We start from the raw sequence: 26,642 nt of genomic DNA, 5'->3' as shown, positions 1-26,642 counted from the left end.
TGAGTGTGTGTGTCTGCCTGCTTGTCTATTTATGTGAACAGTGTCCACAGAGTGTGGAAGAGTATCTAAGCCCCTGGAACTGAAGTTATAGGCAGTTGTGAGCTTCCCTGTGTGGAAGCAGGAAGTGCTTTTAACTTCTGGTTCATTCCCAAAGTCTCCCCTCTGTACATATATATGTAGCATAAAATTAGAAGTGTGTAGGGTTCATGTACATATACACAAATATGTATCCCAGCATTCATTAATTATCTTTAGCTGTTCTAAGAGTAGGGCCTCGTGAGATTTCTTTCATCCATATTGAAATATCAACTTATGTTGTATCTGTTCAGGTTTTATTTTGATTACCATATTGCTCAGATTATGTGAGTGCAGGTTCCCTTTTCTATTTAAAATAAATAATATTATAGCAAAAAAAAAGAGAAATGTGTACGGTTAAAAGACAAGAAAAAGAAAGAACAGGCCTTGACATCAGAAAGGAAGAAAACTAATTCTCTGTGCAGATAATGTGCTTTTATATGTGAAAAAATACTACATGCTCCAGAACGAAACACCCCAAAGCCCAAAACATTAGAAATGAAAATCGTGATAAATTTTTGGGATATAAAATTAGCAAACAAAAACCAGAGAGCTAGGGATATAGCTTAATAATAGAGTGCTTGTTCTAAATATGTAAAGGCATGGATTATATTACTAGAAATATACACACATTACCAGAAACACATACTTTACTACACACACACATACACACAACACACAACACACACACATGCACGCACACACAAAACACACACACACACACACACATGTGCATGCACACACACATGAGAAAAGGAAGGAAGGGAGGGAGGGAGGAAGGGAGAAAGGAAGGAAGTCAGAACTAACTTTGGTGGCTTATCCGGTCCCCAAACCAGCTGAAGTAGTAGGATTGTGAATTTGAGGCAGTTAATGCTCCATATAACTTTCAAAACTAGCTTAGGCTCTATAGGGATACTCTATTGACATCCACAAAAATATCAGTATCATTATTATATACTAACCATGAACTATCTGTGGATGAATTAAAGAACACAGTAAAATATAGTATCAAAACTTTTGTAATAGATTTGTAGCAAATTTATTCAGCACATTAATATAACAAACCCATAAAATATTGGTGAAAGAAACTGGACCAGGTCACCTGGGGTGCAGAGTCGGCGGACACCCCCACGGTCCCCAGAGGACTCGTCACAAGATCTTAGGATCACTGGTGAGTGGAACACAACACCTGTTCAAATCCAATTGTGATGGGCCTGTGACAGCAGGAGCAAGAACACCAGAGCCCTTCCTAAGCAGAGGCTCGGATTCCTTTTTGATCAGTTCTGGTTTACCTTGGTTTTGAACAGAGCAGACAGCTCCACGGTCCTCAAAGGAGACACCACTTCCAGGCACAGTAACACGCCCAGAATCTGAGGACAACAGGATCCCAGGATAACAGGAGCTGGGTCACACCAGCATTTCAGGGTCTCATAGGAAGCTTGACTGCCAAAAACTCTGACACACCCAGATTCTCAGGTTCACAGGAGCCCACAATCAAAGGATCAGAGAGAAAGCTGGACTCTGAGGAGTCCTGAATCAACTGGAATTATAGGAAGGACAGGCTCCAATTAGATATACGGAGGGCAGCAAGCACTTGATATAATCAGATGGCAGAAGGCAAGCTTAAGAACAGAAGCAACAGAAACAAAGGTTACTTGGTGTCATCAAAACCAAACTCTCTCAACATAGCAAGTCCTGGAAAGACCATCACAACAGAAAAGCAAGACATGGATCTAAAGTCAATTCTCATGATGATGATGGAGGACATTAAGAAGGAAATACAAGAAAACACAAGTAAACAGCTAGAAGACTTTAAAGAGAAAACACAAAAATCGCTTAGAGAGTTACAGGAAAACACTACCAAACAGGTGATGGAATTGAACAAAACCATACAAGACCTAAAAAGGGAAGTAGACACAATAAAGAAAACCCAAAGTGAGGCAACGCTGGAGATAGAAACCCTAGGAAAGAAATCTGGAACCATAGATGTGAGCATCAGCAACAGAATACAAGAGATGGAAGAGAGAATCTCAGGTGCAGAAGATTCCATAGGGAACATGGACACAACAATCAAAAAAAATGCAAAATGCAAAAAGATCCTAAGTCAAAAGATCTAGGAATTCCAGGACACAATGAGAAGACCAAACCTACAGATAATAGGAGTAGATGAGAATGAAGATTTTCAATTTAAAGGGCCAGCAAATATCTTCAATAACATTATAGAAGAAAACTTCCCAAACCTAAAGAAAGACATGCCCATGAACATACAAGAGGCCTACAGAAATCCAAATAGACTGGACCAGAAAAGAAATTCCTCCTGACGCATAATAATCAGAACAACAAATGCACTAAATAAAGATAGAATATTAAAAGCAGTAAGGGAAAAAGGTCAAGTAACATATACAGGCAGGCCTATTAGAATTACACCAAACTTTTCACTAGAGACTATGAAAGCCAGAAGATCCTGGACAGATGTTATACAGACACTACGAGAATGCAAATGCCAGCTCAGGCTACTATACCCAGCCAAACTTTCAATTACCATAGATAAAGAAACCAAAGTATTCCATGACAAAACCAAATTCACACAATATCTTTCCACGAATCCAGCCCTGCAAAGGATAATAATAGGAAAACAAAACAAAACAATACAAGGACAGAAACTATGCCCTAGAAAAAACAAGAAAGTAATCCTTCAACAAACCTAAAAGAAGACAGACACAAGAAAAGAATGACAACTCTAACAACAAAAATAATAGGAAACAACAATTACTTTATCTCTTAAGATCAACAGACTCAATTCCCCAATAAAAAGACATAGACTAACACACTGGCTAAACAAACAGGACCCAACATTTTGCTGCTTACAGGAAACCCATCTCAGGGAAAAAGAGAGACACTACCTCAGAGTGAAAGGCTGGAAAAACAATTTTCCAATCAAACGGTCTGAAGAAAAAGCTGGAGTAGCCATTCTAATATCGAATAAAATCGACTTCCAAACCCAAAGATATCAAAAAAAGACAAGGAGGGGCACTTCATACTCATCAAAGGTAAAATCTACCAAGATGAACTCTCAATTCTGAATATGTATGCGCCAAATGCAAGGGCAGCCACATTCATTAAGGAAACTTTAGTAAAGCTCAAAGCACACATTGCACCTCACACAATAATAGTGGGAGACTTCAACACCCCACTCTCATCAATGGACAGATCCTGGAAACAAAAACCAAACAGAGACACAGTGAAACTAACAGAAGTTATGAAACAAATGGATTTAACAGATATCTACAGGACATTTTATCCTAAAACAAAAGGATATACCTTCTTCTCAGCACCTCATGTTACCTTCTCCAAAACTGACCATACAATTGGTGACAAAACAGGCCTCAACAGATACAAAAATATTGAAATTGTCCCATGCATCCTGTCAGAAAACCACGGACTAAGGCTGATCTTGAATAACAACATAAATAATACAAAGCCAACATTCACGTGGAAACTGAACAAGCTTTCCTCAACAATAACTTAGCCAAGGAAGAAGTGAAGAAAGAAATTAAAGACTTTTTAGAGTTTAATGAAAATGAAGCTACAACACACCCAAACTTATGGGACACAATGAGAGCATTCCTGAGAGGAAAACTCATAGCTCTGAGTGCCTCCAAGGAGAAACTGGAGAGAGCATACACTAGCAGCTTGACATCACACCTAAAAGCTCTAGAACAAAAGGAAGCAAATTCACCCAAGAGGAGTAGAAGGCAGGAAATAATCAAACTCAGGGGCAAAATCAACCAAGTGGAAACAAAAAGAGCTATTCAAAGAATCAACCAAGCCAGGAGCTAGTTCTTTGAGAAAATCAACAAGATAGATAAACCCTTAGCCAGACTCACTAGAGGACACAGGGACAGCATCCTAATTAACAAAATCAGATATGAAAAGGGAGACATAACAACAGATCCTGAGAAAATCCAAAACACCATCAGATCCTTCTACAAAAGGCTATACTCAACAAAACTAGAAAACCTGGATGAAATGGACAAATTTCTAGACAGATACCAGGTACCGAAGTTAAATCAGGATCAGATTAATGACCTAAACAGTCCTATATCCCCTAAAGAAATAGAAGCAGTCATTGATAGACTCCCAACCAAAAAAAAAAAAAAAAAAAAAAAAGCCCATTACCAGATGGGTTTAGTGCAGAGCTCTATCAGACCTTCAAAGAAGACCTAATTCCAGTTCTTCTCAAACTATTCCACCAAATAGAATTAGAAGGTACTCTATCCTATTCATTCTACGAAGCCACAATTACTCTGATACCTAAACCACACAAAAACCCAACAAAGATAGAGAACTTCAGACCAATTTCCCTTATGAATATCGATGCAAAAATCCTCAATAAAATCCTCCCAAACCACATCCAAGAACACATCAAAATGATCATCCATCATGACCAAGTAGACTTCATCCCAGGGATGCAGGGATGGTTTAATATATAGAAATCCATCAACATAATCCACTATATAAACAAACTCAAAGACAAAAACCACATGATCATCTCATTAGATGCTGAGAAAGCATTTGACATAATCCAACACCCATTCATGATAAAAGTCTTGGAAAGATCAGGAATTCAAGGCCCATACCTAAAACATAATAAATGCAATCGACAGCAAACCAGTAGCTAACATCAAAGTAAATGGTGAGAACCTGGAAGCAATTTCACTAAAATCAGGAACTAGACAAGACACTTTCTCCCTACCTATTCAATAAAGTACTTGAAATCCTAGCCAGAGCAATTAGGCAACAAAGGGAGGTCAAGGGGATACAAATTGGAAAGGAAGAAATCAAAATAACACTATTTGCAGATGATATGATAATATATATAAGTGACCCTAAAAATTCTACCAGAGAACTCCTAAGCTTGATAAATAGCTTCAGTGCAGTAGCTGGGTATAAAATTAACTTAAACAAATCAGTAGCCTTTCTCTACCCAAAGGATAAACAGGCTAAGAAAGAAATTAGGAAAACAACACCCTTCACAATAGTCACAAATAATATAAAAAACATTGGTGTGACTCTAACTAAGGAAGTGAAAGATCTGTATAATAAGAACTTCAAGTCTCTGAAGAAAGAAATCAAAGAAGATCTTAGAAGATGGAAAGATCTCCCGTGCTCATGGATTGTCAAGATCAATATAGTGAAAATGGCTATCTTGTAGAAAGAAATCTACAGATTCAATGCAATCCCCATCAAAATTCCAACTCAATTCTTCAATGAATTACAAAGGGCAATTTGCAAATTCATCTGGAATAACAAAAAACCTAGGATAGCAAAAAGTTTTCTCAGTGATAAAAGAACCATGCCTGACCTCAAGCTGTATTACAAGCAATTGTGATAAAAATTGCATGGTACTGGTATAGCAACAGACAGGTAGACCAATGGAATAGATTTGAAGACCCAGAAATGAATCCATACACCTATGGTCACTTGATCTTTGATAAGGGAGCTAAAACTATCTAGTGGGAAAAAGACAGCATTTTCAACAAATGGTGCCGGCACAACTGGCAGTTATCATATAAAAGAATGCAAACTGATCCATTCTTATATTCTTGTACTAAGGTCAAGTCTAAGTGGATCAAGGAACTCCACATAAAACCAGAGACACTGAAACTTATACAGGAAAAAGTCAGGAAAAGCCTCAAACATATGGGCATATGGTAAAAATTCCTGAATAGAACAGCAATGGCTTGTGCTGTAAGATCAAGAATTGACAAATGGGACCTCAAAAAATTGCAGAGCTTCTGTAAGGCAAAAGACACTGTCAATAAGACAAAAAGGCCACCAACAGACTGGGAAAGGATCTTTACCAATCTTAAATCAGATTGGGGACTAATATCCAATATATATCAAGAACTCAAGAGGATGGACTCCAGAAAACCAAACAACCCCATTGAAAGATGGGGCACAGAGCTAAACAAAGAATTCTCACCTGAGGAATATCAAATGGCTGAGAAGCAACTGAAAGACTGTTCAACATCCTTAATCATCAGAGAAATGCAAATCAAATCAACCCTGAGATTCCTACCTCACACCAGTCAAAATGGTTAAGATCAAAAATTCCTGTGACAGCAGATGCTGGCGAGGATGTGGAGAAAGAGGAACACTCCTCCATTGTTGGTGGGATTGCAAGCTTGTACAACCACTCTGGAAATCAGTCTGGCAGTCCCTCAGAAAATTGGACATAGTACTACAGTGGATTCAGCAATACCTCTCCTGGGCATACATCCAGAAGATGTTCCAACCAGTAAGAAGGACACATGCTCCACTATGTTCATAGCAGCCCTATTTATAATAGCCAGAAGTTGGAAAGAACCCAGACGTCCCTCAACAGAGGAATGAATACAGAAAATGTGGTACATTTACACAATGGAGTGCTACTCAGCTATTAAAAACAATGAATTTATGAAATTCCTATGCAAATGGATGGATCTGGAGGGTATCATCCTGAGTGAGGTAACCCAAACACAAAAGAACTCACATGACATGTACTCACTGATAAGTGGATATTAGTCCAGAAACTTAGAATACCCAGGATACAAATTTCAAAACACATGAAACTCAAAAAGAACAAAGAACAAAGTGTGGACACTTTGCCCCTTCTTAGAATTGGGAACAAAACGCCCATGGAAGGAGTTTCAGAGACAAAGTTTGGAGCTGAAACGAAAGGATGGACCATCTAGAGACTGCCATACCCGGGGATCCATTCCATAATCAGCCTCTAAACACCTACACCATTGCATACACTAGCAAGATTTTGCTGAAAGGACCCTGATATAACTGTCTCTTGTGAGGCTATGCCAGTGCCTAGCAAACACAGAAGTAGATGCTCACAGTCAGCTATTGGTTGGAACACATGGCCCATAATGGAGGAGCTAGAGAAAGTTCCCAAGTAACTGAAGGGGTTTGCAACCCTATAGGTGGAACAACAATATGAACTAACCAGTACCCCTAGAGTTCGTGTCTCTAGCTGCATAGGTAGCAGAAGATGACCTAGTTGGCCATCATTGGGACGAGAGACCCCTTGGTCTTGCAAACTTGATATGCCCCAGTATAGGGGAAACACCAGGGCCAAGAAGTGGGAGTGGGTGTGTAGGGGAGCAGGGACAGGCGGGGAGGGTATAGTGGACTTTCGGGATAGCATTTGAAATGTAAATGAATTAAATACCTAATAAAAATTGGGAAAAGAAAGAAAGAAAGAAAGAAAGAAAAAGAAAGAAAGAAAGAAAGAAAGAAAGAAAGAAAGAAAGAAAGAAAGAAAGAAAGAAAGAAAGAAAGAAAGAAACTGACAAAGACACATGTCAGGAGGGAAAACAGCCCGTGTTCCTAGGTTTGAAGAATTCCTTTTGTTAAAGTGCCCATGATTATAGACTTAATACAATCCCTATAAAAATCCAAATGATGTTCTTCATAGAAAGAAAAAGGTCATACAGAATTGCAAAAAACCCACATAACCAAAGCAACTATAAACAAAATTAACAAACCTGGAAATATTGTTCTACTTGAGTTTAAAATACAATACACTGGAATAAGTATAAAAATCAAAATACCATCACAACACTGGCTTTAAAAATGGGGGCATGGGACAATGAGTCAGGATAGAAAGCACAGAGATAAACTCACACATTTTATCTAGATGATCTTCAATAAAAATGTTAAGACCATACAACAGAGAATAGATAGTGTTCCAATGAATGGTTGAAGTAATTAGATGCCCACATGCAGAAGAACAAAATTGGGCCCTTATCTCACATAAACTCACATATAAAATCCACTTAAATGGATTATAACTGTAAACTACTAAAAGAATATTAACCAAAAATTTTATGGCATTGGTGTCAGCAAAGTTTTTTTTTTTTTTTATATGACCCCTGAAGCACAAGCAACAAAGCAAAAATAGACAATGGGGTTGTATCAACGTGGAATAAAGAGACAATCTATGGTGTGGAAGAAAGTGTTTGCAAACCACATATCTGATAAGGCAATATCTCAACCAACCCGACAGCAAGGCAGCAATAGCACCAACTACAACTGAACAAAGAATTTGAACAAGGATTTCTCAGACGAAGACATAAAGGTGACAAACGGGTAAACAAAAATGTGTTCAAGACACTAATAATCAGAGAAATGAAAACTCAAACCACAGTGAGGTAGGAACTCAGCTCCAGGAGGGATACATTACTACTGAAAAGACTAAAGCCAATTCTGGTGGGAATGTGAGAAAGGGACCGTTATAGCAGCTGGGTATGAATACACTCTGGTCCATCTGCCGTGGAAAACAATATGCAAGTTCTTTCATAAATTGGAAATAGAACTACTCCCTGATCCAGCTGCACTCTCCAGTGTCTATACAGAAGGAAATGGGGTCAATATATCTGCTCAATACGGCATTGCTCACAATAGCTGAGATATGGAGTCGTCTTTAGTAGAATTCATCAGATGAATGAATTAAAAACTGTGGCTTAAAAACATGATAGATTATTTGACCTGAGAAAAGACGAACATCCTATCATTTGCAATAATATGAGTTAATTCTGAAGATTTATCATTCAGTATGTAGCAATGATTTTTAATGATTTATTATATACAGAAAATTCTAAGGAAATAGATTTTGAATGTTTTTTGAAAGAAAAATGTTAACAATGATAGTTGATTGTTGTTGTTTTAAATAAGAGATGTCCCTCATAGACTCATGTATTTGAATGGATGCTCAGATCTTGGCTTTGAACTGAAAAACGTGTCTGCAGCGCCTCTGAAGAGAACCTGCCAGTTCAGCTTTCCTCCCTTGTACAGATCTCCACCAGGTGGAGGTTAGATAGGGAGAAACTTAGCCCAGGTATAACACAAGCTTCAGGTCCCAATCCAATGCAGGGATCTTTCCTTCTCTCTACTCATAGTCAACAAACTTGCCACATGATTTCATCTACCCTGCCCCAACAAGGCACTCTATAGTAAAGGCTGAGGAATCCTAAGGAGATTTGACCTGAGCTATGTTATCTGCATATGTTTCCTCTCATATAGATTTCATTTTTCTTCCTTGTCTCTCAAACAAATACATTACCAAATCAAGTTTTAAGTTTTATTGGGTAATGCCAAAATAAACACCTAATTAAAACTTCAGCTGGCTTTACTTGTGACTACAGACATTTTTAAAAAGAATAATATATTCGATCTGAATCTAAAATTTACATGGTGACATGCTGGTAGACAATCATGAATTTTCTTTTCAAAAATCTTAGCTTTCATGTTTCTGGAATGTTTTTTAAAAGACAAGCTCTGGAAGTTTTCACCCCAAATGCACACAACTGGCAAAGAATTAGATCATCTTGCAGCTTAAAGACTGGAATGAAATTTATAAACACATCCTTTATGTCTTGGCAGCATGGTGACCAAAAACTCAAAGCCAAAGGATCTTAACTGATTCACCCAACCCTTTTAAGTCCTCAGTCCTTCTATTTAAGGCTTATCTGCTGCTTTTCAGGTGGTCAAAAGTCACCACAGTCATACCAAAGAGTTGGCATGGAGGATATTTATAAATTAGAAATCATGTTAAACAGAATCTTCTAGCAATCTGACCAAATGTTCATAATCTTAAAAAAAAAAAAAGCATCTAGTTAGAAACTCAGAAAGTCAACCTACATCTGAAAATTGGAAAGGACCTCACAGACACACACACATACTAGGCTATTATTAGTGATTTGTGGGGCTCGGGAGTGAAGTGTGTGACACCTCACAAGATTGTCAGTGTGGCTTTGATTAAGCGCAGGGAGAAAGTACTGGAGTGGCTCTGAAACTTCTAGCTAGTAAAAAGTCAGGAAAAGGAAGACTGGCAACTCAAACACTCATAGTTAAAAGGGATCCTTAAAGGGCTTCTGTAAGGAAGGAAGTAAATTATGAAGAAAATAACTCATTTTGTGAGCCTGAATGGCCTGAGTTTGTCTGGGTGGCTACTAAGTTGTTTGCTTGTTTGTCTTTGTTTTTTGTTTGTTGGTTGGTTTGGGTTTTTGTTGTTTTGTTTTATATCTGTTTTTGTTTGTTTGTTTGTTTGTTTGTTTGTTTTTCCTACTACAGGTTGAGCTGGATAATAACTTTTCCAAGAGAAGAAACTATGGTTATTTGGGAGAAACAATCTTTTTTTAGTTGAAAAAATGCCAACGAATTAATTTTGTTGATTCCATTTCCAACCCAAGTAGTGTAGAAGAGAAGGTTCCTTCTGCATCAGTCTCAGGTCCCCCTGATCTGTTAGGATGCAGGTGTGTTATTCTTGCATTGATTCCGAATGTACACAAGTCACCTTTTTAAAATCCCGTTTGGGTCTACAAACTGAGTCCCTATTGCAGAAAACAACGCCCACACAACTCATTGAACATGGAGAAGTTGAGCTGGTGCCTGCATAGAACCTTCATCCCCATATTCTAATGTCTATGACATGGAAAGGTATTCTGCAGGCTACCAAAAGTGATAAAATAAATACAATCCCAACCACAAAGCCTTTGATCTACAATATGTCCATCCTGCAAAATAAGCTAATGGCAATGGCAGCATAAAATTTGTGGCAATAATCAACAGAGGTCAGATTTGACTTAAGGCCCATTCTATCAAATGCAACCCATGCTTGACATTGCTTGGGTAACCAAGAACAAGAGTCTAGATAGCCCAGGACCTACAGTAAAACCAGATGCTGTTGGTCTTTAAGAAAAGTAACATTTAAATGATTCCTAATGACATCCTGCTATACTCATAGATCAGTGCTTTATTCAGCCATCATTAGAGAGGTTTCCTCTTACAGCAAATGGGAACAACTACAGAGACCTAATAGCCAAGCATCATACAGAGAGATCTTGGCTTGGAACACACAGCTCTAAGGGAGATTTCTCCATCAAATCCCTCCCCTCAAAGCTCAGGAATACCTGCAGAAGAGGAAGCAGAAAGAGTTGGGGAGACAGAAGAGATGGAGAACAGGAGAACAAGGCCCTCTCAAATGACTTAACAAAGATCCTATGAACTCATGAAGACTGAAGCAGCAACCTCAGGGTCTACACAGGTCAGCACCAGGTCCTCTACATACATAGTACATATTCACTTTAGTACTTTTATGGGACTCTCAAATCTATAAACAAGTGGGTCTCTGTTTCTTGTGCCTTTTCTTAGAGTTCTGTTGGTTATTGTTCTGTTGGCTTGGCTTGACCAACTTTGATATGATGGTTTTCATTTGATCTTATAGTTTATATTTTATTTTTAAAAGTTCTGTCTGGGGCTGGTCAGGTGTCTCAGTGGGAAAGGGACTGGTCACATAAGGGCTGAGCCCATTAACTCAAGTCCTGGAATCCACATGGAGGTAGAATGAGAGAACTTACTAAAGAAAGTTTCCTCTTCCTTCCACTCATGTGCCAGTACACATTCATCATGCACACACACAATAATAATACAGTTAAATGAAATAAAGACAAATTATGTTTCACAAGAAAAAATGAATTTGATCAATAAACAGATGGCTCTCAAAAGACAAGGTGGCCAACGAGCATTAAAAGAAAAAAAAAAAACTCTACATCTTTAACTGAGAGGGAAAAGCAAATTAAAACTGTACTAAATTTCATGTCATACCAGCCAGAATGGCTGCCATGAGGGGAACAAACGACAAATGCCAGGAAGAACTCAGGAGGAGTGAAGCCCACTTATACTCCTAGTGGAAGTGTAAAAAGATGCAAGCACCCTGGAAATCAGTCGCCCCACGATCCAGCGATATGATACCACTCCTGGGTATTTACTCAACAGATCCTAAGTCAACGTTTCACAGAGATACCTGGACACCATTGTCCACAGCTGTGTTATCTACAATAGCCAAGACAAGGGAAGGCTGAATGCTGAATGCCTACCAGCAGGTGAGTGGAGACACAAAAGGTGGCTCCTTTACACAATGAAATAGATGGAGCTGGAGACCAGCGTACCAAGTGAAGAGACATTTCTAGGACTTCCTTACGAGCATAATTCAGGATAAGCAAGCAGCTCAGTGGAGATTTGGCCAGGGGGAAACAGGGGAGCTCCAGGGGGAAGCAGGGGAGCCTCGTAGCAGCTGGAGGCAGATTCGTGGGATTCAGCAGTGGCAGATGTGTTGCTTGACCAGCCTAGCAGCTCCAAATGTCCTCCTGACAGCCATGTCTCTGATCCGCACACTCCTAGCCACTTGATCTGTGGAAGCTGCTTTCTTCCCGGGGCTCACGGGCTCTCGGATGCTGTAATAAGTTCTTGCCTAATTACCACAGGCAATGGGCACTCTATTTTCCTACCCAGGTCCAAATCCAAATCCTAACTGTAGCACTTATGACAAGGCAGAGTATTTTGGGCAGACTTCATGTCCTCCAGAGCAGAAGGAGGTACTGAGTCACCCCAGGTACCCAGAGCATTGTCCACTGCACAGACATGAAAAAGACCACTCCATCTTAATAACTCTCTAACAGATTACAAAAGACAGGTGAAACAAAGTCCAAAATTAGGAAACACTTTTCAAGTCACTGTATGCAATTTACAGTTTCCCAAGTGGCAGGAGACCATTTACAAGGTTAATAAATAAGTAAAATTCCATGTAAATTTTCTCAAAAGAAGCAACAATGCAAATAATATATAAAGAACTCTGAAACCAGTACACAGAAGACAGAAATTCAATAGGAAGCCCTATGCAAATGGAAATTCTTATACACTGCTAATGAGCATATAAACTAATTCAGTCACCATGGAAAACAGTATGGGGGTTCCTCCAAGAAATGAGAATACATCATTATTATACAGAACATATCAGTAAACTGGTATGACCAAGTTTGTACCACTCCTGTGTATTCACCCAAAGGACACATCACATCACAAAGACACTTGTAAATTTCTGCAGCATGATTCACAACAGCTAAGTTATAGTACTAACCTAACTAACTGTCCACCAGTAGAAGAATTTAGATAAAATGTAGATACATACCTGGGGGCATCTTCCAATTATAAAGAAGAACAAAGTTAGCATGAAAAACTACCAAGACCATATAGCACACACTCGTGTTCACACAGGACAGAATTGAAAATGTCTCAGATTTCTCACATTCATAAACATCACAGTTCCTTTTCTACCCATCCAAACTTCCTCCTCTAGATGTGTCAGCATCATGAATTGTGTGTGTGTGTGTGTGTGTGTGTGTGTGTGTGTAAAATAATACTAGAGCTAAGAACAGCGCTCAGTCAATAAAAGGCTAGCCTGCAGGCATAATGAACTGAATTTGATCCCCATTACCCACACCAAAGCCAGATGAGGTTGCAAGCCCATGTAACCCCAGCACTGAGGAGAGAGAAATAAGAACATCCTTGGGCTAGCTAGTTTAGCCACATCAGTGAGCTTCAGGTTCAGTGAGACCCTGTCTCAAAAACGTAAGGTGAAGAACAAAGACAGCTGACATTGAGCTCTGGCCTCTGTGTGCACTCACACATACATGCACAAGCACATAAATAATGTCATGAACAATATATATCCAGACTCTGCATCTATCAAGGGCCAGACAACAAATCTTTCAGGTACTGCTATCTTCCGCAGTCTGTTACAACTGCCCAAGCGCACACTCATAGTGAAATCAAGTGACAGACAGGACAGAGGAAACTGGGCTTGGCTGAGTCTCAAAGAATTTCATGTATGGGCACAGAAACTGAAATTCCATATGACTTTTATGTGTAATAAAATATTCTTTAAATTGTTAGCCAGTTAAAACTTTAAAAGTATACATAGCTTACAGATTGTGTAATAATAATATAGAAAGAAAAGATAGTTCAAAATCTCGTTGTAGTTTGCCAACATTTGACAGAATATTTTTAAATTGATAAACAACATTTTGTGATCTTTAGGTAGCTGAATGTGTTTGTGTTTCACATTTGACTAGTCTGTAAGAGACAGCCTTAAAGGGGTAACTGTATAGACAGACACACAGGTATCTAGAAACATAGATGGGTACATTGGTGGACAGGTGGATAGATTGGCCAACAGATAAATTGGTTTTCCCTTGGTAAAGTACATTAATTCCACGCATAGAGACATCCTGTCTCTCCTCTGCAGTCTTCACTTCTTGAATAATTCACAGCACACTTTAAGTTGTCCATAAGTATTTATTGATTGAATAATTCAGTTTCCATGCATTTATTCAGAAGTTTCCCAGAATAAATTATTCAATTCAATTTATTGTTGTTGGAAAAGTAAGTATGTGCATGTTGGAGAAGAAAGAAGGGAAGCAAGGAAGGAAGAAGGGAGAGAGGTAAATAGGATGAGAGAGAGATACAGAGACAGAGAGATTCACCCTTTGCGTTTCCTTTTAATTTATTTCTGTAATTTGAGAGTGTAGACAAACCTGAAGATACCCTGAAAAGACAGGGAGCCAAGCTGAGAAATACAGATTTCTGTCAGCAAACAGCCTGTTCTATTTTCTGGGCTGTGAATAATCCCCCTTAAACTGTATATCTGGGCAGCCTGGGTATAGATCCCAGTGGGTGGTAAGCCCACCAGCTTTAGGTCTTTTTACTTGGGGGAATGCATGTTTCAGAACAGGAGTGGGGTGTGGTGCTATAGAAGGTGGTGCACACATGAGCAAGGACAGAGTTCTCTAATCTGTTTAGTGAAATGAGAAGGATTGGAGGAGTGAGGCTAAATCAACAGCAGAGGGGTGGGAAAGGCTGAGACCACACAGGTGTGGCCAAACACTTTGGCAGATGGAACAATTTTGGGAAACTATTTATAAAACTCTTGACCTCATTCTGGAAAAGCAGTAAGTTTGGCTCTAGCTTTCGGTCATCACTTCCAAGCCTGTCGCCTCAGGGACTTTCTTCAAGCTGTTGTGGGAACTGTCCAGACAGTTTTGATCAAGAAAGGGGGGAAAGAAATCTTGAAATGTTTAAATCTTGATCATCATCAAATGTGCTGTGAACATTGCCTTTAAGTTGAAGCTATGCTTGTGAGAATAAAGAAGATTCATACATAAAGGTCAAGATAAAATGACGTTGTTGGATAATCCCTTATCTAAAAGAAATAAACCTAAGAGAAGAGTGTGAGTTTGATTTTATGTCAGAAAAAAATTAAGTTCCAAATGGATTACTCTCAATCCCCCCATTGAAAGATGATAAAGAAAGCTCTGGGGCTCCACTCTTGGCTGTTGAGAGATCTGGTGTTTAAATAAATTTCACTGACTCATTTCTGCCTCAGATGTTCAAGAGATGTTTTGTTCTGACTGGATAATCTGCTAACTCAAATTGGTGACTTACCTCATATATGTATACTCTATGTCAGTAGATACGTACATGAATATGCAAGCACACATGTAGTGTGAATGACATGCTTACCTTTACCTAACAGATTGGGTCCCCATGTCTTGCTCTTCACACCAGAAGACATATGCCCTGTATGATCTCCATATGTGAGGCTTCCTTTCTAGTCTGGTAGCTTTCTCCTATTCCCCACTGAGTTACACACACACACACACACACACACACACACACACACACCATGATCCTTTCTTATTTCCAACTTCTCTAAGTAATTTTCTTAAAACCTGTTGGTAAGTGGAGGATAGGATGGCTCATGCCTGCAATCCTTGCACTTGGGTGACAAAGGCAGGAGCATTATAGGTTTGGGGCTAACCTAGGCCAATTAGTGAGACCCTGTCCCAAAATAACAAACAACAAAAGGGCTGGTATGGATCTCATCATTAGAGTGCTTTCCTGGTATGAAGAAGCCTCTGTGTTCTATGCCAACACCAAATGAATATAAAAGGCCATAAATCCTCTTTTAAAGTTGAAAATCTATAGGTTGTTTTTTTTTTTTAATTTTTAATGTCAAACAATGAAGTGTTTTGCAAGAAGCTTCCTTCTTTGTGGATCTTGGTGATGGGAGCTAAGCGATGCTGTTAACAATGGCTTCAAGTATTTTCTCTGTTATTTGCCAATTGGGTTATTCTACATTGTGGGGAAAATGGAAGACCTGGGAAAATGCTTTATACCTGGTTAAAAGACAATTTGTCATCTTAGAGTTATATCAATGACAAGAAAGATACTTTCTTGGTTCTTTTGTGACAAGGATGGGCCATATGCTTCTTTTCTTTCTTCCTTCCTCTCTCTCTCTCCTCTCTCCTCCTCTCTCCTCTCTCCTCTCTCCTCTCTCCTCTCTCCTCTCTCCTCTCTCCTCTCTCCTCTCTCCTCTCTCCTCTCTCCTCTCTCCTCTCTCCTCTCTCCTCTCTCCTCTCTCCTCTCTCCTCTCTCCTCTCTCCTCTCTCCTCCTCTCCTCCTCTCTCCTCTCTCCTCTCTCCTCTCTCCTCTCCCCTCTCTCCTCTCTCTCTCCCTCCCCTCTCTCTCTCTCTTCTCTCTCCTCTCTCCTCCTCTCCTCCTCCCTCCTCTCTCCTCTCTCCTCTCTCCTCTCTCCTCTCTCCTCTCTCCTCTCTCCTCTCTCCTCTCTCCTCTCTCCTCTCTCTCTCTCTTTCTCTGTAACTTCGGATTCCTTCCTTGCCCCTTGCCACTTACATACAGCAGGCAGGAGAGCTGGCCTTGCAGTCATGAGAGCTTGAAAGTTGGCCCTGCCCCTCAACAGCTGCGGCACTCAGGAGAGTGGGCCTTGTACCTTGCTTTGGCAACACAATAGAGCCAACCCTGCTTGAGTGGGCTTAAGTGAGCGACCCAAGGACTTGAGAAGAGAGCTGACCCTCCCCCATACTGGGTACCTCATTGGGTGAGCTAGCTTGAGAGCACTGGCTGGAGAGCCTCGCCCTGGTGATGTGGGTATGGGAGATCTGGCAGGCTGACCAGCCCAACTACGACCCAGGTCCAGATCCAGGGCTTTAAGTTGGTCCACCCCAACATCTACCCTATCTATGAACTGCTAGAATTTGTGAAGAGGCCTTTCCTACATATCCCAAGCTGCAGGACCTCCATGACACAAGTCAAAAACATGATATCTGAGGGAAGTCCTACTGAGGATCCAGTATTGATGGTGTAGCAGGAGCCAGAGGCCTTGAACCAGATTAATGACTCATTGCAATGAACATCTGCAAGCAAAGAAGTATGGACAAAAGGGTAGACTGTGGGACACACTGTCACACATTACAGCTTCCACAGTGAGATTTCTTTTCCTTTTTGGGGAGAGGTTGCAAGGGTAGAGGTTGGATATGAAGGGATGGGGAGCCGAGTGGGATAAGTGCATGATGTGAAATTAACAAATAATCAATAAAATGTTAACTTTAAAAAGCTGAAAAAGTAGTTTAATGTCTGTCTTAGTCAGGGTTTCTATTCCTGGACAAAACATCATAACCAAGAAGCAAGTCAGGGAGGAAAGGATTTATTCGGCTTACACTTCCATACTGCTGTTCATCACCAAAGGAGGTCAGCACTGCAACTCAAGCAGGTAAGAAAGCAGGAGCTGGTGCAGAGGCCATGGAGGGATGTTACTTACTGGCTTGCTTCCCCTGGCTTGCTTAGTTTGCTCTCTTATAGAACCCAAGACTACCAGCCCAGGGATGGCACCACCCACAATGGGCCCTCCCTGCTTGATCACCACCTGAGAAAATGCCTTACAGCTGGATCTCATGGAAACACTTCCCCAAATGAAGCTCCTTTCTCTATGATAACTCCAACCTGTGTCAAGCTGACACACAAAACCAGCCAGTACAATGTCGAGTTCTATGACATGGCAGCAGAAAGGGCTCCAGTTTCCTGGATGTTCTTTCTGCTCTTCATGGTAAGCTCATTCAACCATTCACAATATAAGAACAGAAAAAATTAATTATGCCATTCTGAAAATTGTGAAACTTTTCAGTTCATTTGTCAAAACCACAATTTCAGTGTTTTTCTCCATACATAACCAAATATTAAGATGCTTAAATGAGACAAATTTGTGCTTTTAGAGTTTAAATAATAATTTTCATATGTATGGGTTTGGGAAAGCAATCATAAAGATTATATTACAATAATTTCTATTATATATTTTCCTGCCCTGGATGAGAACATGATTTTTCTATAATTATTTCCATATCAAAATTATCTCCCAAAGAATAGAGAACACATTCCCAGCTTCATGTTTTGAATAACCATAGTAGTTCACCAGCGCTATTTAGAGTTTTGTTTAGCAATAAAAATGAATGCATTTTCTACATCATATAATAATATTTGAAATGTTTTTCATATGTAACTTAACTAAAGTTGTATGTAAAGTTTGTTCTGAAAATACATATGGACTTTTGTTAAGACAGTGTGAGCAATTTTGGAGGGTGGGAATTCTGCTGTTTTATAAGGTACAGCATGAGAAGTGAGAAATTAGAAATAAAGAAACAAACTCATGAGCTCCCCAGAGGAAATCACAAGGCACCTGTAGATCATTGGCCCTTAGGCTGAGAGGCAGACTTGACTGTGGTTTGGTCTGCAGTGATAAAAACCATCAATTTAACCTCAGCTTCTACAAATCACTTTGCTATAGTCACGTTGGCTAGGTTAGTTTTCTCTCTTACCTATGCACATGTATGTGCACACACACACACACACACACACACACACATACACACACACACACACACATACACACACACACACACACACACACACACACACCACTCTTCAGATGTCTTTCTAAATCCTTTCCTCTGATGTAAGCTTTCCTTGACTTAGAAAATGCACATCTTCCAATCAAATATGAAATATGAAATATGAAAGAATCTAAATTCTTTTTCATTTTCTTCTACTAGGACACCTTGGAATAAAACTTCAATTCACTGTTTTTTCATAGGACTTAAATGTTTCATGGACAGACTGCCATGTCTGTTTTATCCATTAGTTTTCTGTGATACGAGGCAACCTCATTAACCAAGTCAGGAGCCTGGACTACATCCTCAAAAACCATCAACCCCATGGTCCACAACTCCATTCCTTCATCATATTCTTCTGGTTGGTTCTCTTAATCTCCCTCAAATCTCAAGTCATCGCATGTGTTTCTGCCTTTCAGGCATCATCCCTCATGGCAGCTACTATGCTCTTCAGCTTCAGTTTCTAACATGGCTGCTCTGGCTCAAGCTTGCCACCTTCAAGTCCCTTCTCTACCTCAGTGGCAGACATGTTTCTCCACCAAAAAAGCTAGCCATAAAGAGTCTGCCATCTTGACAGGATCATTCTTGTCATTTCTAACCAATGTGACTTTAGTTTAGCTCCTTGAGTTTTTTAATATTCATTCTCCCTCAAACCCTTCTTCTAGATTTTCTCTTTCTCTTAGAATTATCTTCCTCTCAAGGAATTCTTGATCACATGCCTTAGGGGTAGGACAAGATTTAAAACCCTAGGAGCTTCCAATGTGGCTTATGTATCAGTATTATTTCTCAAGGGCACAGCACGTTTCTGTTTAGTACCTAATCATTTCTTTTCATAAACTGATGAATAGAAATCTCAGGAAGGTCATTATAATGTCTTCAATATGACCTCAGAGGACTGCTTTAAATACAGTATCCAATTGGGTTTCAGAATATGGGCTGTGTAAACTAGCTTCTCTTGGTAACATTTGAGAATATATTTGAGCTACCATCCTATTGCTTGGTTGAATATTCCTTAGAATTTTATCTTCTTTGTCTGAAGATGATGAAGTAAAAAAGACACCAACCATTCATCTAAGGAAACAATTGATTAAATTAATATTTTTTACATAGATTTTGTTCATGTGTGCCTGTGCACATGGCTGTGTGTAAGCTACAGTACATATGGAAGTCAGAGAACAGTTTAGTGGAGTTGATTCTCTCCTTCCACATTTTTGTGGGTCCCAGGGTTTCATCTCAGCTTGCCAGATTTGTGCAGAAGGTACTTTCACCTACATCATATGAATTTTTAAAAATAACTCTTCCTGATGTTGTTCAAGTAGGCACCACAGAATGCAGGACTTCTTTGTCTGCAGTTTATACTTTGGAAGATTAACCTCCAAGGTGGAGTTGTCCTCTGGGAGATATTTCTTAAATTCTGTCCTGTCCAGGTACAGCCATGCTATGGGGTGAGTGGAGACAAAGGTACATTCACTCAACAAGTGCATACAGAAATGGCTGTGTATCTATTGCCTGGGCACCCTGTTACTTCAGTACTCAGTGTGGTCTGTGTTCATGGTATCACTGTTTCCCTTTTCTCCCATTCTTCTCTGTCTCCTCATTCTCATCCGATGGCTTTGCTTTTTGATTCACTGATAAAATCTGAAGACAAAATGAGATGAAAGGTCACGTTCTTCCTGCATCCCATAATGCATCAACCACTCACAACTCATTCCACCCAGGACTAAGAGTGAGCAGTCTTCCCTTCGTGATCCTGCAAGCCTAGACCTTCTGTTTATTTTAGAACCCCATCCATTCCCACTTATGTGCATTGCTCTCTCTTTCCGTCAACATTGTTTCCTTTCATTCCCTCTGGTTAATTTCCATCATATTGAAACCACTCTGTGGTGGCTACTGGATTATTAAAATTTCCAGGTTCCACATATAGCTTTGCACATTTCCTCTCTCTCATCATCTGCTCCCAGTCTGTTCTGACACATTCCCTTGAAACTACTTTTTTTTTTTAAACCGAATGCACAACTTTCAGTTACAAGAACAAATCTTTCATCACATTTTGCAGACATCCCGACTTTCATCTACCAAGACTCTCTGTACCTTACACACTCCCCTCTGTGCCCCATCCTTCTCTAGAGGTTGCTCTAGGTCTGAGTTTCAACCTGGGAACCTCCTCTTTTCTATTTGCTCACTTTGCTGCTGTGCGGTTGGTCCACACATGCCCCGTAAGTAAGCCATTGTCTTAAATATCATCTATACTCGGCTTCCAAATTTAAAATCCCAGGCATCTTGCACAAGGCCTGGGTCTATTTATCCAACAGCCCATTTGACATCTATTTGGAGGTCTAATAAGCATCTCAAGTTTCACATATCTGGATTCAACTCTTGCTGTTTCCTCCAAGGCATGCTCCTTTCCCAGTGTTCACTCTCAGTCAGCTTATTCTGGAAGCTAAGGTCAAACTCTACCTCCTCTTTCACACTGATCCAGAACTAGATCCTTAAACTGGATGTGAAATCCGGTTCCACCCAGCTCTCACCCTGCATTGCTCCATGTCAAGCTGTATTTCTATCCTTGGGCAGTGCTAAGCTGCCCTTGCCTTATCCCCTTGGCTTCTGTTTTGGCTTGTATTCAGTTCTGTTCTGGATAGCATATTCTTCTTTATCCAATAGCTCAACTTATCCTTTAAAAAAACAATTCAAACAATCTTACTTCCTACTCAAAACTCCCTTATTGGTTATGCATTTCTATTAATATAAAACCCCAAATCTCAACCCTGGCTATTAAAGTACCATATAATTTAGTGCTGGTCAGAATCTTGAAAGGCACAATTCCATGTCATAATATTTAATGTTTAGATTCTGAAAAATCAAAATCTGTAAGGTTTATAGTACCTAGAATCTAAAAATCTCTGAAATCACAATCCTGAAAGATTACAATGTCAAATGTCAAAACCCCCAAACTCTCCAAACCACAGTTCCCTACGAAGGAGAACAGGCAGGAAGGAAAGTCAAGTTCTAAGAAAGACACTAGAATGTTTGGCTGCATACAGGATGGCTGCATCATGTCCAGCAGAACAAAACATGGAGACCTGCTAAGGTATTACTCTGAGTGTGTTTTCACGGGAGAGTACTGTATCCAGATGGCCACAGGCTTTTAGAAAGACTTCAGCAGGTTCTGGTTCACTTTATGTATTTCTCCTCATTTGACTCCATGAAATTGCACTAGCGCAGTGTTGACTTAGTCTGTGTGCGTTGTGCATGTACTTAAAAGCATCTACATTTCTTTGGGGGATGATGAGACGGCCTTTGTATGCTTGTATTTGTGAAACCTAAAATGTCTCCAGATCTCAGCTTTTTGGGTAACTGTGCATTCAGTGGTGCCCCAATGGAGGTGTTGTTTCTAGGTTTGAGGATATAAGTTCAGACATGAATACAATGTACTTTTATCAAATCTACCCCCGTGCAACTCCTCCCAGATCTACTGCCCACCAAATCTTCTTCCTAACGCCACATACTGTTTGACCCAATGAGTCCAGTTGGCTCAGGAGTCACTGTGGTAGAGGAAGTAGGAATGGTATAAAGCAGAAGTTGTAGAGGACTCTGGGAAACCACATTTCCCATGATGATTTGATGGATCTCATGAAACATTTCACCTTTGCATGTCTGTCATAGTTCCTCCAATGGCCATAGTTAGAAAGCTGGCTGTACCCAATTACCAACCTTTGTGAAATACATTTATACATTTCTTTTTAGACCTATTTCTTTTTTTTAATTGTATATGAGTGTGTGTCCACACACTCACTCCCATAAGTGTGCATGTGCATATATAAATAAATACCTTTGGGATCATAGCTCAATCTTACTCACCTCCAAAGCCTCTCTGGTCTAACTTTCTAATCTTTCCCTACTCTCTAGGCTCATACCTTTCTTATTACCCACAGTCATTCACCTCCAGAATTTAACTCAGATAAAACTCTAAAATACTTCTTCCTCATTAGCCTCACATAACTTAGGCCATTTCTAAAGTATCACCCCTTCAGTGAAGTCCCATTGACCACTTGGGTTAGACAGAAATAATAACCTTCACATATCTACAAGCTTATAAATGAGTTAAAAGTAAATAATAGTAAAGGAGAGCTGTTTCTGAAATGCAGTCCAGATGCTAGTCACCTGGCCTTAAGACAGACAAGGTCTTCTGTGTATTAACATGACCCGATGTAATAATGTGTCTCTGCAAAGCAGAAAAGGATGCCCAGAGGAGTGCCATGCAGAAGCACGTGGCCCATGCTGCAAGTTTTAAAAATGGACAGGGCCACCAGCCAGAACACAGAGGCAGGCTACAGCCTGAGAAAGTCAAGAAAACTGCTTTCCCCAAGCACTTCCAGAAAGAACATTGCTCTGCCAAGATCTTGACTTTAGCTCAGGGAGACCAATTTTAGACTTGGGCTTTCAGAGCACTATGGAAATCAGTGTGGGTTGTTTAAAGCCCCGTGAGTATGTACCACTTTTCTGTGGAAGTAATAGAAAGCTGATGATTGACAGTCTGAAATACATGCTCATGTACATACCCATACACTTCTTTCTCTGCCTCTCAGCTTGTCCCTGCTTTTCCTTGTCCTCCCTATAGAGGTAAGACCAAGGTTCTCCTTATGACCATGTGCCAGGGCCTAGAAGGTGTAATGTCACTAGGCTTCATTTAAAACTCTACTGTTCCCTTTAGATTACGTTGTAATAAGTAAATAAATATCTGTTGGAAATAAAAGGTGATTTTTAAGGACAAACGATATTACAGAAGGGCTGGGGAGAACAAGGACTAGACTCAGATCCTGAGTTCTAACCCCAGGATCCATGTTTTTAAAAGCCAGGCAAGATGCTATGTGCTTATAATCTCAGCCCTGGCAAAACAGAGACAAGAGGGCCCTTGGGGCTTGCTGGCCAGTCATCCATCCTAGCTGGCTGGGTAAGTTACAGGCCAGTGAGAATCAAAAATGGGGCAGGGGCACCTGAGAAATCACCCCTGCTGCTGACCTCTGGCTTCCCCAGCACTAATCCCACAACTATACTTCACTGAACTGAACAAGTACATGGGTTGTGGGGCCCAGACTTGGATCCACAAGCCAGCATGGCAAGGATTTACCAACTGAGATCTCTCTTCAACCCAGAACCCATGTTTTCCCAGCAGCCATCTACTGTACTCTCTTTCCAGTACCCTTATACACGATGTTGAAGGTATTAAATTAACATTAAAATAAAAGTAACTTCTCATATTAATGTTGGTCCTTTTAGATTTCAATTTTACAATTACATCATGTTTATGTGATTTATAGCATTGACTTGGTTGACTAACATATTTAAGCTGTTGAAATCATTGTTGTTGTTGTTGCTACTGTCGTCCATAAAAAGGATGTGTGGTGATCTTGGAACTCTAGAAACAAAGCCTATTGGGAAGTATAAGAAGGAGATGAAGGAAGTCATTTTCTGATTAGAAAATTGTTTCTGGGAGGACAGCCATGCTAGGCTCCTCTCTGTAAGCACACTATAGCCTCAGAAATAGTGTCAGGCCTTGGGGCCTCCCCGTGAGCTGGATCTCACTTTGGACCAGTCACTGAACCTTCTTTTCCTCCGGCTCCTCTCCATTTTTGTCCCTGCAGTTCTTTCAGGCAAGAACAAATTCTGGGTCAGAGTTTTTGACTGTGGGATGGCAACTCCATCCTACTTTCTTTCCCTGTCTTTCTACTGGAGGTGGGATTCTACAAGTTTTCTCTCCCCCTTTGAGTCCTGAGAGTAATTCACCTCCCAGGTCTCCAGTCCATTCTAGAGTGTCCACCTGCCTCCTACCTCCCAAGGTTGCCTGTTTCCATTCTTTCTGCTGGCCCTCAGGGCTTCACTCCTATTTCCTCTCTGCCCCCCTTATATTTGATCATGTTCCTTCTGCACCCTCATCCCCTCTCCTGAGATTTTTCAGATACTGAGCCACCAACCAGGCAGCATATACTAGGTGGTATGAGACCCCCAACACATATACAGAAGAGGACTGCCTGGTCTGGCCTCAGTGAGAAAAGATGCATCGAACCCTGGAGAGACTTGAGGCCCCGGGAAGTGGGGAGGAATGTCTAGTGTGCTGGGGGTGTGGGGTGGGGAGATCCTTTTGGAGATGAGGAAGGAGTATGGGATGAGAAACAGTCAGAGGGCAGACTGAGAGGGGGACAACAACTGGACTGTAAAAAAAGATTAAAGAATAAAACAACAAAACCAATCAAATAAACAAAAAACTACCACCACCACCACCAACAACAAGAAAATCATTTCTGAAAAACAAGTTATTTTAGGCAGTTAAAGAAGAGGCCACAAAACAGCCCAAAGTGAACAGGAGCATGTGTGACAGAGAAGGAAGCAATACTGTGCTGCAGTGGGAAGATGTTAATTAAGCAATGTGGCAAGAGGCGTCATCTGGCTGAGCTTTGGAAGGTGGCGATGGATGCAGCTGAAGGACCCACAGCCTGGCCATTAGGAGCCTCCCTTCCCAGATCATTGGGCATCAGACAATGGATATAGCATGGGTTCTCTAGAGTCCTTCAGTAAATGGATGCTGGAGCAATGCTGTGTTCCCTCTTCTCTAGTCTCAGTGTGTCCTGGAAATCATTATAGATTGATAGAGTCTTTTACAGTATCATATAACCATCTGCGTCCATATGCCAAATATCACAGATAGGAAAAAAAAATCAGCCTGATGTAAATCCCTTACAGTGCAATTGCACACATTTTGATGTGTAAGATATTATGATTAAAGTGAGCACTCAGCTTGGTGACTACTGACGAGGGGTCCCACGCTTAGGTTCTACAAGCCCTGTAATTGCAGGTTAGGGCGTCCTGTCGAACAGATGTATTCTTACTCAACCTTACTCAGCGATGGTTCTTTAAATTAAAGAACCATTAAAGATGGTTCTACATCTTCAGTCTCACACAGGAGAAATGGCATGCACTCATCATCAAAGCTATGTGTTCTCACAGAATCCAATTTTATTAGATCAGACATTGCCATAGACTAAAGATCTTAATGCCTATGTACTCAGAGCAATGGTTATAGGAACAAAATGGATCATATAAAATATGTAACATTCTCTTTATTCCCCAAACAGGCTCTTTTTTCTTTTAATTTCAAAATTTTTTTGTTACACTACATACAGGAAAGTTTTTTCTTTTCTACTTCTATGGATTTGGGCAATTACATGCAGTCAACTATGCACCACAATAACAAGGATGCAGAAAGTCACACCAGGTCACCCCAATCGCCCCCTGCTGTCCCATTTAACTTGGCTCTTCTCAATTGGAATGAATGCTCAAGGGGCATTTCCAGAGAGACCAGGTTTTGCAACGGATACCTTATCTTTACAAAAATAATCCAAAGGGCAAAAGGATCACTCGGGCAATGTTTGTGGATCTAGAAATGTTTCTCATCTTGACAGACCTCTGGGGTGCTGCTACTTACCATCTGAGATTCCAGTTCTGGGCTTTCCGCTTGGCTGAGATTGAACTGCACTGCCCCCAGACTGTCTGGTGACATTCAGCCAAGCTCTGCCAGTCTGCATTTCAGAACAGTGCAGAACTGGAGTAAGAGCTAGATTGTTTTGATTATAAACCACTTATCAGTGAATCACAATTTGCTTGGCTATCTCAAATCTCCTTATAGCATGGCCTACGACTGACATTACTGCTAATCTATTTTAGGACTCATTGTGCAAATACACCTTGTATGCAACTACACATGGTTTTGGTAAGCATGTGCTGAAATTGAATTTTGAAAGATTAGACGATTTCATTAAATGTGCTCAACATGTTGGTTGTGTCTGCCATGTTCCTTGTCCTCATCACGGATGCAGGACTCGCTACCCAGGGCTGTCGCAAGTGCACACTTCAGCCAGTCCCCTTAAATGTCCAAGTGCA

The 26,642-nt window shown here is 40.3% G+C and overlaps 1 protein-coding gene across 1 annotated transcript in view; it reads right to left on the bottom strand.

Annotated features, from left to right (window-relative positions):
- The window catches only part of Itga8 (integrin subunit alpha 8), a 196,841-nt gene that overhangs the window by 158,614 nt on the left and 11,585 nt on the right, over positions 1-26,642 (bottom strand). The window lies entirely within an intron of this gene.

Source organism: Mus caroli, unplaced genomic scaffold (assembly GCF_978045245.1).
Source record: "Mus caroli unplaced genomic scaffold, Mus_caroli_1 scaffold_2, whole genome shotgun sequence".
NCBI lineage: Eukaryota > Metazoa > Chordata > Mammalia > Rodentia > Muridae > Mus > Mus caroli.
The sequence above is the reverse complement of the archived record's forward strand: the minus strand, read 5'-3'. Positions and strand labels throughout refer to the sequence as shown.